This window comes from Schistocerca cancellata, chromosome 2 (assembly GCF_023864275.1).
Source record: "Schistocerca cancellata isolate TAMUIC-IGC-003103 chromosome 2, iqSchCanc2.1, whole genome shotgun sequence".
NCBI lineage: Eukaryota > Metazoa > Arthropoda > Insecta > Orthoptera > Acrididae > Schistocerca > Schistocerca cancellata.
In genome coordinates, this window is record NC_064627.1 from 458,515,655 (window position 1) to 458,535,597 (window position 19,943).

At 44.5% G+C, this 19,943-nt stretch overlaps 1 long non-coding RNA gene across 1 annotated transcript in view; it reads left to right on the forward strand.

The window, feature by feature from the left end:
• Positions 1–19,488, forward strand: part of LOC126146181 (uncharacterized) — a 163,557-nt gene extending 144,069 nt beyond the window's left edge. The window contains exon 3 of the long non-coding RNA XR_007529768.1: positions 19,411–19,488. This is a non-coding gene — a long non-coding RNA (uncharacterized LOC126146181). The remainder of the gene's footprint in view (positions 1–19,410) is intronic.
• The last annotated feature ends 455 nt before the right edge of the window (positions 19,489–19,943 follow it).

A 19,943-nucleotide genomic window follows, 5' to 3' on the forward strand; every position in this document is an offset into this window, starting at 1 on the left:
GGTATTTTCATAGAACTTCTTGGCGATTTCCTTAAATCGCCTTCTCAGTGGCAGAGTGTCGGCGACGACGTGTAATTCCTCCGAGGGAAAATCTCGTGGTAGGTGGAGTGCCAGCTTCAGAGACCTATTTTGGATCGTCTGCAGTCGGCGTAGATTTGTCTCCGCTGTGTTGCCCCATACCACCGCTGCATATTCCAGCAGGGCGCGAATAGTAGCCTTGTACAGCGTGAGACCTAAGTGGGCAGGAAGCGTTGATGTCGGGTTTAGCACAGGGTAAAGCAGACGTAGTCTGCCCAGTGCTTTCGCCCTCACCTCTTCTATATGTTGGCGCCACGTTAGACGCTTGTCTATCGTGACGCCAAGATATTTGACACTGGCACTCCACTCTACTGGTCGTCCTCGGACTGCTAAGCGTGGCAGTCCCGGTGGAATGTGTCGTCTTGCGATACATCACAGCATCATCAGCAAACAACTCTAGACTGCATCGCGCGAAATGACGGTAAAGGGAGTATCAGAGGAACTGGTGTTCATGCGGATTCTCGTCGTCTGTCGTTCTTCCCGCGGACATATATAAATGACCTAGTAGATAGTGTCGGAAGTTCCATGCGGCTTTTCGCGGATGATGCTGTAGTATACAGAGAAGTTGCAGCATTAGAAAATTGTAGCGAAATGCAGGAAGATCTGCAGCGGATAGGCACTTGGTGTAGGGAGTGGCAACTGACCCTTAACATAGACAAATGTAATGTATTGAGAATACATAGAAAGAAGGATCCTTTATTGTATGATTATATGATAGCGGAACAAACACTGGTAGCAGTTACTTCTGTAAAATATCTGGGAGTATGCGTGCGGAACGATTTGAAGTGGAATGATCATATAAAATTAATTGTTGGTAAGGCGGGTACCAGGTTGAGATTCATTGGGAGAGTCCTTAGAAAATGTAGTCCATCAACAAAGGAGGTGGCTTACAAAACACTCGTTCGACCTATACTTGAGTATTGCTCATCAGTGTGGGATCCGTACCAGATCGGGTTGACGGAGGAGATAGAGAAGATCCAAAGAAGAGCGGCGCGTTTCGTCACAGGGTTATTTGGTAACCATGATAGCGTTACGGAGATGTTTAACAAACTCAAGTGACAGACTCTGCAAGAGAGGCGCTCTGCATCGCGGTGTAGCTTGCTCGCCAAGTTTCGAGAGGGTGCGTTTCTGGATGAGGTATCGAATATATTGCTTCCCCCTACTTATACCTCCCGAGGAGATCACGAATGTAAAATTAGAGAGATTCGAGCGCGCACAGAGGCTTTCAGACAGTCGTTCTTCCCGCGAACCATACGCGACTGGAACAGGAAAGGGAGATAATGACAGTGGCACGTAAAGTGCCCTCCGCCACACACCGTTGGGTGGCTTGCGGAGTATATATGTAGATGTAGACATACCGCGAAAAAAGAGGAATAGTAAGGGGGAGGGGGAGAGGGGAAAGGGGCTATGCTCCACTACACACCGTAAGGTAGCATGCGGAGTGTTGATGTTGCACCGTAAAAATGTGCTCTAAGAAAATGTGGAGCAGGGGGTGACCTAGCCGGTAGCTGGCGTCACAGAAAAGCCGGACCGCCTGAAAGAGACGAGGGCAGTAGCGGTGCGCGCTTCCGTACAACAGCCAGGCGAGCGGGGGTCACCGTGCCGACAGATAAGGTTCCGCCGCCGCCTTCCGGCTGCCTAACGGCGTCGATAAGCGAGGCCACACCGCACACTAACTGTGCGCTTCCTTCCGGCAGGTCGCCGGCCGGAAGCCTTCGACTTGGCTGATCGGGTCTGGACACTCGAAGCGGGCTGTTGTGCTCACCAGCACACACACACACACACACACACACACACACACACACACACCTTTAATAGGTTCCACAACGAAACATTGTCTCGAAATCTGGTAGAAAATCCGAAGAAATTATGGTCGTATGTAAAGTACACAAGCGGCAAGACGCAGTCAATACCTTCGCTGCGCAGTGCCGATGGTACTGTTAACGACGACTGTGCCGCTAAAGCGTAGTTATTGAACGCAGTTTTCCGAAATTCCTTCGCCAGGGAAGACGAATGGAATATTCCAGAATTTGAAACACGAACAGCTGCTAGCATGAGTTTCTTAGAAGTAGATACCTTAGGGGTTGCGAAGCAACTCAAATCGCTTGATACGGACAAGTCTTCAGGTACAGATTGTATACCGATTAGGTTCCTTTCAGATTACGCTGATACAATAGCTCCCTACTTAGCAATCAGATACAACCGCTCGCTCACCGATAGATCTGTACCTACAGATTGGAAAATTGCGCAGGTCGCACCAGTGTTTAAGAAGGGTAGTAGGAGTAATCCATCGAACTACAGACCTTTATCATTGACGTCGGTTTGCAGTAGGGTTTTGCAGCATATACTGTATTCAAACGTTATGAATCACCTCGAAGGGAACTATCTATTGATACGGAATCAGCATGGTTTCAGAAAACATCGTTCTTGTGCAACGCAGCTAGCTCTTTATTCGCACGAAGTAATGGCCGCTACCGACAGGGGATCTCAAGTTGATTCCGTATTTCTAGATTTCCGGAAAGCTTTTGACACCGTTCCTCACAAGCGACTTCTAATCAAGCTGCGGGCCTATGGGGTATCGTCTCAGTTGTGCACCTGGATTCGCGATTTCCTGTCAGGAAGGTCGCAGTTCGTAGTAATAGACGGCAAATCAACGAGTAAAACTGAAGTGATATCAGGTGTTCTCCAGGGAAGCGTCCTGGGACCTCTGCTGTTCCTGATCTATATAAATGACCTGGGTGACAATCTGAGCAGTTCTCTTAGGTTGTTCGCAGATGATGCTGTAATTTACCGTCTAGTAAGGTCATCCGAAGATCAGTATCAGTTGCAAAGCGATTTAGAAAAGATTGCTGTATGGTGTGGCAGGTGGCAGTTGACGCTAAATAACGAAAAGTGATCCACATGAGTTCCAAAAGAAATCCGTTGGAATTCTATTACTCGATAAATAGTACAATTCTCAAGGCTGCCAATTCAACTAAGTACCTGGGTGTTAAAATTACGAACAACTTCAGTTGGAAAGACCACATAGATAATATTGTGGGGAAGGCGAGCCAAAGGTTGCGTTTCATTGGCAGGACACTTAGAAGATGCAACAAGTCCACTAAAGAGACAGCTGACACTACACTCGTTCGTACTCTGTTAGAATATTGCTGTGCGGTGTGGGATCCTTACCAGGTGGGATTGACGGAGGACATCGAAAGAGTGCAAAAAAGGGCAGCTCGTTTTGTATTATCACGTAATAGGGGAGAGAGTGTGGCAGATATGATACGCGAGTTGGGATGGAAGTCATTAAAGCAAAGACGTTTATCGTCGCGGGGAGATCTATTTACGAAATTTCAGTCACCTACTTTCTCTTCCGAATGCGAAAATATTTTGTTGAGCCCAACCTACATAGGTAGGAATGATCATCAAAATAAAATAAGAGAAATCACAGCTCGAACAGAAAGGTTTAGGTGTTCGTTCCCGGGCGCTGTTCGGGAGTGGAATGGTAGAGAGATAGTATGATTGTGGTTCGATGAACCCTCTGCCAAGCACTTAAATGTGAATTGCAGAATAATCATGTAGATGTAGACGAGTTCCAGTTCGGCGAGTAATCAAAGGCGTCGCACGTCATTACTTATTTTAAAACCTGTGGAAGGTTGTCGTTATTCGATCGCTGTAGTTGGCTACAGTTATGGGGTTCGAGCACTTCTTCTCCCTTTTAGCTTTGTAAAGTTGTTAAAGTACATGTTGTGACTGTTGAATGAGTGTTGTTCAACATGTTTCTAAAATTACTGCAGGTAGTTTTAAGAGGTCTAGATGTTTTCTCCTTTACTTGCGGTGTCCATCACGGCAAGTCTGTTGTCAATGACATCCACTTATATAAGAGCTCTGTGACACAAAGTAACATATAGAGTGTAACAGGTGCAAAGTGCAGATATTTCTGTTGGTGACTGATGATGGTTGCTAAAAAATTTAAATGTCGTGTGACTAGGGCCTCCCATCGGGGAGACCGTTCGCCGAGTGCAAGTCTTTCGATTTGAAGCCACTCCAGTGACTTGCGGGTCAATGGGGATGAAATGATTACGATTAGGACACAACACAGCACCCAGTCCTTGAGCGGAGAAAAGCTCCGACCCAGCTGGGAATCGAACTCAGGCCCTTGGGATTGACATTGTGTCGCGCTGACCACTCAGCTACCGGGTACGGACGCGATGACTGCTGAACGACATTACATCAATATTTACGACATTGGCAGACTAATAATTATAGCCATTACAAATCGTATGTCCTTAGGTTGGTTAGTACCCCTAACTATGTGTGGCAATATCAAGCTATTAATGCATATTTTCCCCTGGGCCGCAGGTCAGGTGTTGCCGTAGTCCACTTAGTGGTCAGTTACGATCATGTAGAAAACATGAGGTCGTCAAGTTTGTGACGTGTTTGTGAGTAGACTGTTCGACGCAGAGAAAAAACAGCCAACACACTGATGTGTGTATATATTAAGGTACGACATAAAAAAATATCTTCACGCATACTTCTTGTACACTTTATATCCATTATGTGACTATGGATATGTGTATATATTATGGTACGACATGTAAAAATATCTTGACGTATATCTGTTGTACATTTTGTCTGTGACCATGGGTGACTTGCATGACAATAGTAAAATCAATTCTTATTTAACTACAGCTACATGCTGACCTTTTATTATTGGTACTGAACGGTGACAGAAGCAAGTTATCCAAAACAAAGCAGATATTAACACACTGAGTTCAGTAGACACAGAATACTGTGCAGCTGCTCTGATGTACATATGCATGTATTCTTCTACGATGGTTAGCATAGGTAGCTAAATGTGAACACCACTGCAGTGTTGTAGGCCTATCAATGCAACAATTATTTATTAATCATGTTACTGCGACCGATAGAGACGGATGGCGTAATTAATTAACATCTGTTAAACGGAAAATTTTCTGTCTTTGTTGACGAGGAGAAGGAAGATTAGAGTTTTACGTCCCACAACAACGAGATTATCAGAGATGGGTCACATGCTCAGATGAGGGAAGGGAGGTGAAGGAAATCGGCCCTGCCCTTTTAAAGGAACCGTTCCGGCATTTGCCTTAAGCGATTTACGAAAATCACAGATAATTTAAATCTGGATGACTGGACGAGGATATGAACCGTCGTGCTGATCTCACTCAGTGTCTTGTTCTTTGTTAAAATAGCTAGACTACGTATTCTACAAATTTGACTCTTATCAAATTTACGATTTACGAAAAGTTTCACAATCGAGCAATTTTGTATCAGATGTACTATTATTAATAAATCACGATGGCAGCTTTCTTTACAGAAATCATTTGGTGAACCAAAGTAAAAAACAATTCTGCACAATTCTCCAACTTTTAGTGCGGTAAGCAGGTTCGTATTACACTCAATGTTCTTTTAGAACTCTTTCACAAAAGCTCTAGCTTTTATAAGATATGTAATAAAAACACCCTAGTACATCTTACAAGATTTTATAAAACGTCTTTGTAAAAAATATTTAACAATGTTCTTTTTCAGTGTCATAGGACCGCAGAAGTGACTGAATACAGACTCGATAAATTTCCACAAGAATTTTGCGCCACTCGCCAGTCGTTTAAAAACTGTGAGATTAACACGGACGTATTGTAATGGGTAGTGAAAGCTTCATTTAGAAGCGTCTGACAATTATTATTAACTGTTCTTTGACTGTCTTCGACAAAAATTCACAATGTCATCATCATTTTCGGCCAATACATGACCTTGCGTAAAAGCTTAGTACAGCTTGGTTAATTAAAACACCCAGACACTTGGAATATACGTTTATTAAAAGTATTATCATCCCCGTCACACTGTTTTGAGGCTGACAGAGCTTTCTTTATATCACTTAAACGTTAATGACAGAATGTAGCTTTGATAAAACTGTACAAGACTCCTTCCCTCATTCTGTCCAACTAAGTTTATGCTCCGCATTATATTGTCCGTGCAGAGATTCAATGCCTGTTGAGAAGGTGAGAATGACTTGAGTTTTCGCTTCGTCACAAGGATCTAGACCGTAGCCGGCAATTACTGCAACAGCACGTATCTTCTTGCACAGCACGTCACGGTCTTGATGCAAACGATCCTCCTTAACCAGCCTGTTCTCTGCGACCAAAGGCACATGCAGCGATTCAAAACCCGTTGTACAAAAGTGCCAAGCAGTTGGCCTTTGACTGAACTCAATGAAGTCTGTTCTCTGACAAAGCTATTACGCGGGCTTTACGTCCGCACTACTGCCCCTTCCAGAGAACGGATATTTTAAAAATATGACTATGAAATTGAAATTACCGATGTTGGAAGGTTTCTCGAAGGCACGATTGACGGACAGCGAGACAATGGTCCAAAATCCTTTTAGAACGTATAACAGTGGTCATCCGGCTAGACACTTCTTGAGTATCATGGATGCGGAAGAAATTCACTGTAGTTCTCGCAACAAGCAAACTTCATTATTGTCAAGTATACAAGAAGAGTTGTCTCAACATTTTTTCGAATAGTCTTCCACTCTACGCACGATATTTATGCATTTGTTATTTAACAAGTTTTCAAGAACGAATAGTAGGCAGTATGGCAGGTGTAAAACAAAGCATAGGACTATAGATAGAGAGATGCTAAACGAAAGTCATTTGGCTGTTAAGAGGGCAGTGCATGAAGCTTTCAACGACTACCGTAGCAGAGTATTATAGGAAGGTCTCTTTTCTCCAGACACTCATGGACGAGACAGGAACAGAAACTGAGGGCAGCAAACCAAACGCAGAAATGTTAGACTCCGTTTTCAAAATTTTCCCTTACAAAAGAAAAATCGAGGGTATTGCCCCGGCGTAATTCTCGTACAACTGCGAAGAAGATTGAAATAGATATTAATATCAGTGGCGCGTAGAGACAGCGGAAGTCGTTAAAATTGAGCAAACTTGAAAGGCCCGAAGGATTCTCTATCAGATTCTATACCGAACTGAGTTACCCCCCTTTCAACCACAATATACCTCAGATCTTTCGAGCAAAGAACTATGCGCATTGGCTGGAAGAAAGCATAGGTCACACTCGACTCAAGAACCACAGGAAAAATGACCCATAAAGTTACCGTTCAATATCCTTGACATCCATTCGTTGTAGAGTCTTAGAACACATTCTGACATCAACTGTAATAAAGTATCTCGCACAGAGTGACCTCTTCCATGCTAACTAGCATAGTTTCCGAAAACATCGAACATATATGTCGCTGCCACTGATCGTCACCCATTAGCAGTCCTTGTTCGGTCTGAATTCATCGACACGTCACAAAAACAAAATAGAAAGCATTTTTACAGACAGCGGAGGAATTGTTTCCGATACACTGTAAAGATATATACCCGCACGAATCTGATATTTTGATCGTACTCGTATAGCGCGCATTTCTATCACGTTCGTGTGAATCTTGGAGGCTTTACCGGCGTATTAAGTATTCTGTGAAGTTTCAGGACTGCAGCCGGATGACATCGATATCTTGCCACGATATTTCGACAACTCCTCCGAAGATAGTTGCCTGGGTTGACAACCGAAACTTTGCGCCACGATATAAAAAAAAATGGCTCTGAGCACTATGGGACTCAACTGCTGTGGTCATAAGTCCCCTAGAACTTAGAACTACTTAAACCTAACTAACCTAAGGACGGCACACAACACCCAGCCATCACGAGGCAGAGAAAATCCCTGACCCCGCCGGGAATCGAACCCGGGCGTGGGAAGCGAGAACGCTACCGCACGACCACGAGATGCGGGCGCCACGATTTCGATGCCATTTGGTTGCAAGCCCGAAACCTTACGGAATACATTCAACCTATCCGAAACGGGGCCCGCGAGAAATACGGGCCCCGCAACGAACATGTGACATAACATGAGTCGCCTTGTCCGCCATACTTCGCGAACGCTCTGCTCCGTGCGGGACCCATGGGAAATCAATATGTCAATGCACTAACGGTCTCAACTTCGTCGTGAGCTGTCGAGAGCTTGAATACATTTAAACACGACGTCAAGAATTATTAAACTCTTCTGAAATAGTTCTCCCTCCCCGCCGGAGACGGCAGCTGGTACTCGTAAGAACTGCAGAGCCACGTGCTGATGATGATGATGTTTGGTTTGTGGGGCGCCCAACTGCGTGGTTATCAGCGCCCGTACAATTACCCAATCTTTGCTCAGTCCAATTTCGCCACTTTCCTGGATGATGATGAAATGATGAGGACAACACAAACACCCAGTCATCTCGAGGCAGGTGAAAATCCCTGACCCCGCCGGGAATCGAACCCGGGACCCCGTGCTCGGGAAGCGAGAACGCTACCGCGAGACCACGAGCGGCGGACGCCACGTGCTGTGACGTATGCGCCGCGGTCTGTCTTTCTCGTGGGCCTCGAACCCAATTACAGCTCAGTAAAACTCATTTCAATAAAGATAGCAGTGATACCTCCAGCGACTCAGAAGTCTCATACATTATGCAAAGACAAAGGAACTCCGTTAGAAGACTACTTTTGGCTATGACGACTGCGTAAAAACACCGATCAATCAAAGCCATCTTGTCGTAAATGCACTGACGGATGTGACGCGTTGAGGGGAAAGACGATATGCCGCTCAGTCGTAAGACACACAACGCTTTACACGTGCAAACCGATCCGGCTGCCGCTGGTATAGTGCAGGAACGCTGCTTCAGCCTGGGCCTGTGTTTCCCGCGGCCTCAGGGTCAGAGGTCACGTGACCCTCACGCAGGCAGTGGGGCCGGCTCTGCCCCCCCTAGAGGCAGGTGGTACAGGCGCCGCACAAAAACCTCCGCTGGGCGGGAACACCTTTGTTGGCACGATGAATAGGCCGACGGATCCAGGCAAAAATGTGGTTGCCGCCACTATCGCTTTAGGGCCAAAGTATTCTGGTCGGTTTCAGCCCGTGTCCTAGACGATTAGTTTATGAGACATGCAGCATGAAGGCCAGTTTCTGCCGTAAATATCCCCAATATCTATTCGAGGCCTTAGTTACCGCCAAGAGACCTCAAGTTGTCCTCTCACGTAAAAACGCACGTGGACGAGGAGCCGGTGACGTCACAGCGTGGAATTCCACCTTCCACTATAGCCTACTGAGGAACCACAAACGATGAAGCTGGCATGTCAGATTTTTTTCCTCGTGGAGAGGAAATTGACCTATGAGACGCGCCATTGTTTTACGTCACAAGCAGACCATAGGAGCTGCCATATTGTATGGCGTTAAATTTCACATTAGGCGTTTTTTTTTTTCTTCCTTGCACAGTATGTGATATGAACAATAGCTGTTACAAAGTATCAGCAAACTGACGACCTCACGAAAACGCGTCGTCGTAGTTATGGTTTGTTATAATAAAACGACAGGAAACTACTGCACATATTGGTATGTAAAGGCTTCCTGTAATTGTATTTAGTGTTTTACACTGTGTGCTACGTCAGTGCTACAATGGCGATCTATCAAAAGCGCATCTTTCTGGTACAATTTGCATATTAAATGTCAAATAATGGCGTTTGTAGATACAGTCTTTAGATAGTGTACGCCACACGTTGCGCTGAAGCTATACCGTAGCCGACAGCGTTGTGAGCTCTTGCATTGTAAGCAAAAAGTTAGCATGTACGTATCCGCCTCGCACTACATGTTTTTCACCTTTCCTTTTCTAAAAGATTCTGGGTCTTTCTCACTCATTTAATAGAAGTATTATCTCAAAAGTCTATGATTATAAATAACGAATTTGCTGCAATTATTGTTGCAAAGGCCAACGACTGGATTGTTTCCCCAGTGTTCCGCAGTGGCTAGAAATCTTAACGTGGCCGCTAGTCCATGTCTGAAAGCAAGCATAAGTTACACACTGGAAGCTATTTCAATAGTGGTACAAGTCAATTACCTGCGCCGGCCGGAGTAGCCGAGCGGTTATAGGCGCTACAGTCTGGAACCGCGCGGCCGCTACGGTCGCAGGTTCGAATCCTGCCTCGGGCATGGATGTGTGTGATGTCCTTAGGTTGGTTAGGTTTAAGTAGTTCTAAGTTCTAGGGGACTGCTGACCTTAGAAGCTAAGTCCCATAGTGCTCAGAGGCATTTTTTCAATTACCTGCACTTTTCTGTCTATAATACTTCTGCAATTAATGAGCCGAACAAACAGAAAGAAAGGTTCATCTCTAGCAAGAAGCCATATGCTTGAATATTTCTGGTATCTCAACTGCAGATTTTTCAGCGCTCACTTGCACCACTATTGAAATAAGCCCTTTATATATATATATATATATATATATATATATATATATATATATATAGTTTATGGACTGGCTCATGTATATTGTCGGTAAATATCTTGTTCAATGATCGTGAGCAGCTTGGAAAATAATCTCCTCTTCCAACCGAATAAAATTAGTTAATGATTCTGGAGCTTGAAATCTATGTGATGAAGTAAGTTGTTCAGAATGCACGCGCAGACTGACATTAGACACTATACCGTAACTATATTCAATTTAAAACCGAAAATGGGATGGAAATTCCATTGCGTTAACGAATAACTTCTACTAGTATGTTATCTCAGGTCTTTTACAGTATTCAATAGTGTTCCTCTACCACCATGTCGCTGATCAAGCCATGGATGAATCTAGAATTTTCTTCATGATTTTTTCCGCTTTTCTTCAACAATCGTTAACAGAGCTGACGCGGCTGTTTTACGCACGTCCATTTAAAAAAAAAAAAACTCCTCGGTTTGCGAGCCAAATAAAGCCGACAACGGCCGCTGGAGAGCGCTGAGAGCGCAAATCACGTTAACCAGCTCGTGCCGCGTGCTGACGATGCCGTCTCTCGTGAGGTCGGATGTCGCGTCCGCGTCCACGATAACGTTAGCTGCCTCGTCCCGTGTGAGGACGGCTCAAGGGGCGATCCACAGACGACGGCGTGGGTCTGGCGAGCCGCGCACGCCTCGCGGGGCGGTCTAGTTTTTGCAGCAGCTCGGCGACTGGATGCCGCTCACGGAGAAGTAGATAAGTGGCCCTCGGTAGGTATTGTGAGCTTGCGCGCAACTGGGACACCGCGGACCGGTCGCGTCGGTACGTGCCTCGGCTGGCGCTCCTCTTTTTCCGACGGCGGGAGCTCAGCTCCGGTGTCCAGCCGATCGACACTCATTACGCTTACGAGTCGCGGATCGATCACTGCGGGTAAATCGTCGGCACGGCTGTAAGGAGCGCTCTGCCAGAGAGAAAGCAAACGTCTCTTCTAATGCATGAGAGGGCAAACACTTTGAAACTGCCCCTGGTAATCGGTACGCATGCGACAGCCTCATACCTTGGGTTCTGCTGGTGGCAGAAATGTAGTGTTAAGTAATATCAGAAACGAGTCCGCCTTGATGCAAAACACCTTGTTATTCGTTTATTTCTTTATTATCCCAACCTAGTTTCGGCGACAAATATCACCATCATCAGTGGTATTTTTTAACCTAAAACATGCAGAAAATGGCATGGTTGTACAAACACAGTAAAACATTATTACATTTTTACAATTCGTCTTTTGAAATATAGTTTTCTATTGATACTTTCATACTACCTTATTTATTGTATGTTACAGCATGTTTTAAGCAATTATTGGCACTGTTTGCGACATATTTTCTGTGCTCTTTTTTTGTTGCCGTCTTTTAACTTAGCGAACATCATATCATCTGCAACCATGTGAGCGGGTGTTAGTAAACAAATACTAAAAGGTGAACTTCGTATGTCAGCAGTAAATTGTAAAAATGTAATAATGTTTTACTGTGTTTGTACAACCATCCCATTTTCTGCATGTTTTAGATTAAAAAAACCCACTGCTGATGGTGATATTTGTCGCCGAAACTAATTTGGGGTAATAAAGAAATAAACGAATAACAAGGTGTTTTGCATCAAGGCAGACTCAATTTCTGATATTACTGTTTTTCTATTGAAACGCGGACCAAATGGAAGAGTTCCAAGATAGTATCATTCTAGTGTTAAGTGTTATGGATAGCCCTCGGGCTAGGGAACTTTTGTGTACCCACAAGAAGGATCGTCGAGCTGCAACCATTCTACAGTACAAAGTCTAAATATTACATTCTTCCTCCAACTTAGGCGAATGGAGCAAATCGGTTGGTTCTTTTTGCATTAATGTGGCCTCTGGCGGCCCTTAAGGACCTTGTGGCGGTACCATGTAGTTCGAGGGAGATTTCTGAGAAAACTCGAAAAATATGGGTTTTGGCTACCAAAACCGAACCACGGTTTCCAAGACGGCTATGCACAGCAAAAGGCTGAAATTTTTAAGATATATTACTAAAACCCCGACCTCGAACATCCTTGAAAATTTTCTTCTGACCTTTACTAATTCCGCAGTACAGAGTTTCTCAGTTGCCTTACATGTACATGTAAAATACGCTCGTAAAATATGGCATGAAGCGAAAACATACAGTAGTTTATAAAGTCACGAAGCACATAGAAATAAGCTGTAAAGTGCCTCGGTTATCATTAGAAGGGTTCTGGGATGGTTCAAACGGCTCTAAGTACTATGGGACTTGACATCTGAGGTCATCAGTCCCCTAAACTTAGAACTACTTAAACCTAACTAACCTAAGAACATCACACACATCCATGCCAGAGGCAGGATTCGAACCTGCGACTGTAGCAGCCGCGTGGGTCCGGACTGAAGCGCCTAGAACCGCTCGGCCACAGCGGCCGTCAGGGTTCTGGGAGACCCATGTCGTAGTATTAAAGCATATGCAAAAGTTTTGGACATGTAAAATTCGATCTAAGATGCAAATTAGTTTTGCGTCATTCTAATTTCTTATAAGTCATCTGTCAAAATTTTACTGACCCATAAAGTTCTTTTCGCGAGTGACACGCCCTAATGTAGCTGGGAAAAGGAGAGAATCAGTGGAGAAATGCTCCTATCAGAGCACAAGAAAGCCTATTATGCTCCTGTTTCTAGAAGACTCTTAGTGAAAAGTGAGGTACCAGCTGCCTCGATTTACCTTCTTCAACACCTTTAAAAAATTTCCCACTAATTTTGGTATGCGAACATATTCGCGCTTTTTTATGCTGAGAGAAAAGGAGACACTGGCCATGGAAAAGGGACGGAAAAATGATAAATCTGGAACATAGCAGACAGTGGTTGTGGTATAGAAAGAGCGAAGGAGACAATGGCATTGTGAGAGAAATAGTGGGGCACAGTTGGAGTGGAACATAGTTGAGAGTGACAGAAGAGTAAAGGAGACCGTGCCAGCGGGAGAGGAAAAAAGAGAAGGAGGAAGTGGAAATGGGTGAGTGACAGCGATAATGAGAAAGAGAGACATAGTGACGGTGAAAAGAGAGAGCAGCAGTGGGAAGGAATGAATGTGACAGTAGCAGTAAGAGAGAACAGGAGGGAGATGGACAGTACGAACGAGACTGTGGTTGAGAGACGGGAGACAGATAGGGAGACACAAAGAGATAATGACAATGAGTTGGACTGAATTAGTTTGTGACAATTGGCTGTGTGAGCGAGATACAGCTAGGAGGAGGAGGAGGAGATTAGTGTTTAACGTCCCGTCGACAACGAGGTCATTAGAGACGGAGCGCAAGCTCGGGTGAGGGAAGGATGGGGAAGGAAATCGGCCGTGCCCTTTCAAAGGAACCATCCCGGCATTTGCCTGAAGCGATTTAGGGAAATCACGGAAAACCTAAATCAGGATGGCCGGAGACGGGATTGAACCGTCGTCCTCCCGAATGCGAGTCCAGTGTGCTAACCACTGCGCCACCTCGCTCGGTGATACAGCTAGGGAAGCTTGTGGGAAAGAGAGGTGAGTTGCACAAAAAAAAAGCTCGAATATTTTCGCGTGTCAAAATTTATGCGAAATTTTTAAATGTGTTGAGGAAGATAGAATGCCTTTCAAAACAGGAGCATATCAACCTTTTTGTGCTCCAATAGGAACATTTTTTGCTGGTTTACCTTGGCCTTGCCTGCCTTTTACGTTGATGACGTACGAAGTCCACTTAATTTACATCACCCTTCGCTGTCTACTGCTAAATGGCGAAGACTGTAGTAGTATATCCTCAGTGAGACGAAATCAAAATCCATGCTAACTCATTTGCGCATGTGTAGTCTCTTTTTTCAAAAGGCTGTGATGAGTGACAGAAAGAAGAAATGGAGATGATGGTTTAATCAGGGTCGGCACGTAGTTAAAGGTTCTGAGGCTATAATATCGAGTGATGTTTTTCAAACAGGCAGTAGTGGTCTTATGGCTGCGCCTTGAAATGCCGATTAGCTCCATGTCGCAGAGAGCTATGAAGACATGGTTTCTGCAGAGTACGGCTCTTATGGACACTTAGAAGTCTCACCTAGGTGAACCAAAGAGAGTCGTACCAGCCTCAAAATGATTTTCCTGTCCTGCTGCTTTTTATGAAGAGGGATCAACAGAGTGGCTGAACCATCACTGCTGAATCCGTGCCCCTGTATCTACTGTATTATGATGCGTCATTCATCGACGTTTGATAATGTTGATGATACTTTTTTGTTTCTGGCGTTGACAATTTTATCCACCGTAGCTAAGGCATGCTAAGACTGTAAATGTCACGCTAGACTGCATTAGAATTCCGTAATACCATATTGCGAGAATTTCACGAACGATTCGATGAAATAAGGATGCAAAAATGTGTCGTTACTTTCAGTTTCTAACAACTGCTTTCCACGATAAAGTGACTTATTTTTAAAAAATTATACTTCCACTGCTTAGGGTACATTTTGAAGGTTTCCAAAATAACTGCGTTAGACAGAACTGCGAAAAATCCGTATTTTGATACGTAATTAAATAGGCCAGAAAGATAGATAGGACTCTTCGTTACTTCGTTACTTGAGAATATGGTCACATCGATAGATCGCAGCCTTCCGCAGTATGGAAACCACGTCTGATTTAACCCTCCGTCATCCTTGGGGCCACAAAGAAGAAATACAAGCTAACATTGGGCACAGATAGAGCAGGAACATGCCTGTGACTTTGTAGAAGAAACTGTCGCAGCATTGACCCGAAGTGAACCTGGAAAACCGCGTAAAACGGGATATCAGAATCGGGCTTTAAAATCCCATCTTCTAGAAAAGGAGCCGTTCTTTTAAACACTGTGCCTCCTCGCATAGTACGCTGCACTTCCAGTCTCTACAGTCTCTAGCATCTCCTACGCCTGACTACTTATTTTCATATAAATTGAACCGGGACCCAGCTAAAATTCGTCTACTCGAGCCTCAGGTATACAAAAAAGGAGATTTATGTCAACTGCGTGTATTTCAACTTTAAATATAGACGAGTATCGCCTTTCCACCTTTGCGGTAACTCATCACAATGACATTTCTGCTAAACAGAAGAATTAGTAGGAACGTAGGTGACCATCCCTCTACTGGCCGACCTGTGGCAAATTTCATTTATTCCTAGCGGACAAGGTGCACTAACTGCGCAGGGTTCACATTACTACGTCACACTCGATTGATACAGAAAAAAATTATACTTTTAAAACATAAATTTTTCGTCGTAGAACAGAATGACAGCCTGCTGTTCCAAAAGCGGCATTCCTCGTGTCGTGTGGGCCGGTATAGAACGGCCGTTAGTCACACAATGAAACACTTGGTAAGGCTTGTAGATGGTTATCAGGTAACGGATACAGACATACTTAGTAAAAAACTATTTGTCTCGTCGCATCTTTGAGTATCTGTGCCTTTCAAGTTGTTGCAGAGTTGCACTAGCTTGTGAGGCTAAGCGAGTCAGTCTTAAATTTCCTGTGGTCTAGGTTAATCAACGCAAGAAAGGATTTCCGGTTTGCTGTAGACTTCGGAAGAGGTTAGCACGACTGTCTGCTGTAGCCAAGCGTAGAGACACGCTTTGGCGCAGTCGTGCGACTCTGCTGGGCCGTGGCGTTTCCCCTGCTTGCTATTCTATTCCCCGTGCGCTGCGGGACCCGGATGTCTCGTCCGACACACACACACACACACACACACACACGCGCCACGCACCTGTCCCCGTACTGCCGCAGTACGTCTGCGCCGCCAGCAGCCAGTTCTTGTTCACTGACCCCCAGCATCCAGGTCACACAGCCCAGAGAAATAAACCGTGCCAGATTGGATTACAGCGGAAACCGGCCGACACTGATCGGTCGTACGTCACCGAGCGGGGCGGAGCAGTGGTTAGCACACCGGACTCGCATTCGGAAGGACTACGGTTCAAACCCGCGTCCAGCCGTCCAGATTTAGTGTTTCCGTGATTTCCCTAAATCGCTCCATGCAAATGCCAGGATGGTTCCTATGAAAGGACACAGCCGAGTTTGAAACTGTCTGGCAGATTAAAACTGTGTGCCCGACCGAGACTCGAACTCGGGACCTTTGCCTTTCGCGGGCAAGTGCTCTACCATCTGAACTACCGAAGCACGACTCACGCCCGGTACTCACAGCTTTACTTCTGCCAGTGTCTCGTCTCCCACCTTCCAAACTTTACAGAAGCTCTCCTGCGAACCTTGCAGAACTAGTGCTAGTTCTGCAAGGTTCTGATAGTGTTAGTTGTAATCCAACAGCTGATTCAGTTATCTATAAGAAAGTGTTAGACAGTAAAAGTCAGTAATGACTCCACTTGTGGCTCAGTCACGTCTCCTTAGTATATGTTCTTTCAGGAGTGCTAGTCCGGCAAGGTACACGGGAGAACTATGACGTTTGGAAGGTAGGGGATTAAGTGCAGGTGCAATTAAAGCTATGAGAGCAAACGCAAAGGTCCCAGGTTGACACCCGGTCAGGCACACAGTTTTAATCTGCCAGGAAGTGTCATACTTATTGGCTGTTTCGCGCACCTATGACAGTAAAATAGTTGCCTCATAAAAAGATGTCTTCAGTTTCTAATAAATACAAAAGTCGATATCCGTGTGTATTAACAGTTGTAATTTACTGACGTCTTCACTATTGGGGTATCAAGACTTAACACATATTGACTTGTTGTTTTTTTATGAGTATCCCTTACGCGCCATTAGACGTCGTCAGTTTAGCATGTTAAAAGGAAAATTTGTCGTATTTTCTGTCTTCTTTTGCAGTTACTACTTAATATAGGAAGCTACGAGTTTAACTCTTCATTCATTATGGTTGTTGGTCAACGTGGCAACTACGAATAATATTTCGACGATGACTGCAGAGAATTATGTATTCAGTGGACTGAAGAAAATACGTAGTTTGATCAGAAGATATAGCGTGTGCCAGGCGTGTGCTATTCGCCCAGAAGAAAATAGACGCATCACTCATGCACTATAAATACCCATCGGGGCTCTTCATTCACAGCTTGGAGCAAAGAAATGCAAATCACTTTCAATAGGACCTTGCCATGGAAGCAAGCGGGGGTCCTCGTGTGCTCTTTAACACTGATTAACTAAATTTGACCGGACTGTATGGAAGTAATCTACTCGAGACCAGACTTGTTGGTCAATACAAGAATTTACCAAATTAACTTTCCACAATACCAACGTAATTCGTGATCTGGCACTAACAACGTGCGCTAGGAAACCATGTAGATTTATTTTTAATGGCGGCTGTTCTGATTGCCGACGTCCACCTTAAATATTAATTTTTGGTGTCGCAAATTCCGAGTTTCATTCTCTATTGTCCTCAATTGCCACACAATTGACACATTAGAATTGTTTTTAGAATCATGCAGTGCAGCTTTATCGGACTGCTCTTCACACCTTTGATGATTCTTGTCGTGCGTATTGGACTCTGATTTAAGGCATGTTACTGTACATAACGTTTCGTTTGTTAATGCTAGAGGCGTCATCAGAGGCTATAATGACGTGGTACCTAGATTAAGACCTAAACGAACTTCTTGTTGTTGTTGTGGTCTTCAGTCCTGAGACTGGTTTGATGCAGCTCTCCATGCTACTCTATCCTGTGCAAGCTTCTTCATCTCCCAGTACGTACTGCAACCTACATCCTTCTGAATTTGCTTAGTGTGTTCATCCCTTGGTCTCCTTCTACGATTTTTACCCTGCACGCTGCCCTCCAATACTATCCCTTGATGCCAACCGATCCCTTCTTCTAGTCAAGTTGTGCCACAAACTCCTCTTCTCCCCAATTCTGTTCAATACTTCCTCATTAGTTATGTGATCGACCCATGTAATCTTCAGCATTCTTCTGTAGCACCACATTTGGAAAGCTTCTATTCTCTTCTTGTCCAAATTATTTATCGTCTATGTTTCACTTCTATACGTGGCTACACTCCATACAAATACTTTCAGAAACGACTTCCTGACACTTAAAATCTATACTCGATGTTAACAAATATCTCTTTTTCAGGAACGTTTTCCTTGCCATTACCAGTCTACATTTTATATCCCCTCTACTTCGACCATCATCAGTTATTTTGCTCTCCAAATAGCAGACCTCCTTTACTACTTAAAGTGTCTCATTTCCTAATCTAAATCCCTCAGCATCACCCGACTTAATTCGACTACATTCCATTATCCTCGTTTTGCTTTTGTTGATGTTCATCTTATATTCTCCTTTCAAGACACTGTCCATTCCGTTCAACTGCTCTTCCAAGTCCTTTGCTGTCTCTTACAGAATTACAATGTCATCGGCGAACCTCAAAGTTTTTATTTCTTCTCCATGGATTTTAATACCTACTCCGAATTTTTCTTTTGTTTCCTTTACTGCTTGCTCAATATACAGATTGAATAATATTGGCGTGAGGCTACAACCCTGTCTCACAGCCTTCCCAACCACCGCTTCCCTTTCATGCCCCTTGACTCTTATAACTGCCATCTGGTTTCTGTACAAATTGTAACTAGCCTTTCGCTCCCTGTTTATGCAGGACCTTGCAGCGCTCTGTTCATGACGTCATCAGACTGTTCCATAAGAGACGTCAGTGAGACTCAGTGATTTCCAGCGACTACATACAAAAAGCTCTACTTCCTGAGCTTGTATCAACAAGGATTCTTCTATAACGTTCATAACGTAACCACAGTTGTAATTGTTTACTGCTGTACGCTATAAACATTCAGTATGATGTAACAGCTGTGATTATCCAACTATGTCGTTATTTTGACAAGATAACTTTTGCTTCACTCTGGAACCGCGCGACCGCTACAGTCGCAGGTTCGAATCCTGCCTCGGGCATGGATGTGTGTGATGTCCTTAGGTTAGTTAGGTTTAAGTAGTTCTAAGTTCTAGGGGACTGATGACCTCAGATGTTAAGTCCCATAGTGCTCAGAGACATTTGAACCATTTTTAACTTTTGCTTCTATCTGTCAGAGTAAACAGCGTTGTGCTTTGTTTTGTTGACAGCTGACGAGAGACGCCGCCATGCTGCTCCGGTTGGCGGCCGTCGTGCTAACCGCCGCTCTGGGACTACGCCCACCGTCTGCTGCAGCGCAGGTGAGCTACCGACACAATAACGAAGGTTCTAGTCGAAGCACGATTCTAAAGCCGGCCACACACTGAGCGACTGAAAAGGAACGCAACGGGCAAGCGATCTACCTCGACAACTGGTTGCCAGCTAGCTGGTAACGCAGTTCCGCGCACGAGGAACATTGAAATGGGCGAGAGTGAGCGTGGGGAAGAGGGAGTTTAGTTTGTCGCACCCGAGCGGCTTTTGGTTGCACTTAGCATGTCGAGTACAGGTTCACGCTCAGAGGAAAATGTCGTTCTCTTTTATCATCGCACACGAATATGAAAACGAGGAAAATTCTGGATTCATTCGTACATGCAAATAAATACAAACTGCAGCAAAGAAACTGTAACAGTCAGATTCGAAACTCATAGCTTTTTATAGAATAACTAAACGCTGATACAGAGATTTAGTACAGTTGATTTCTTCC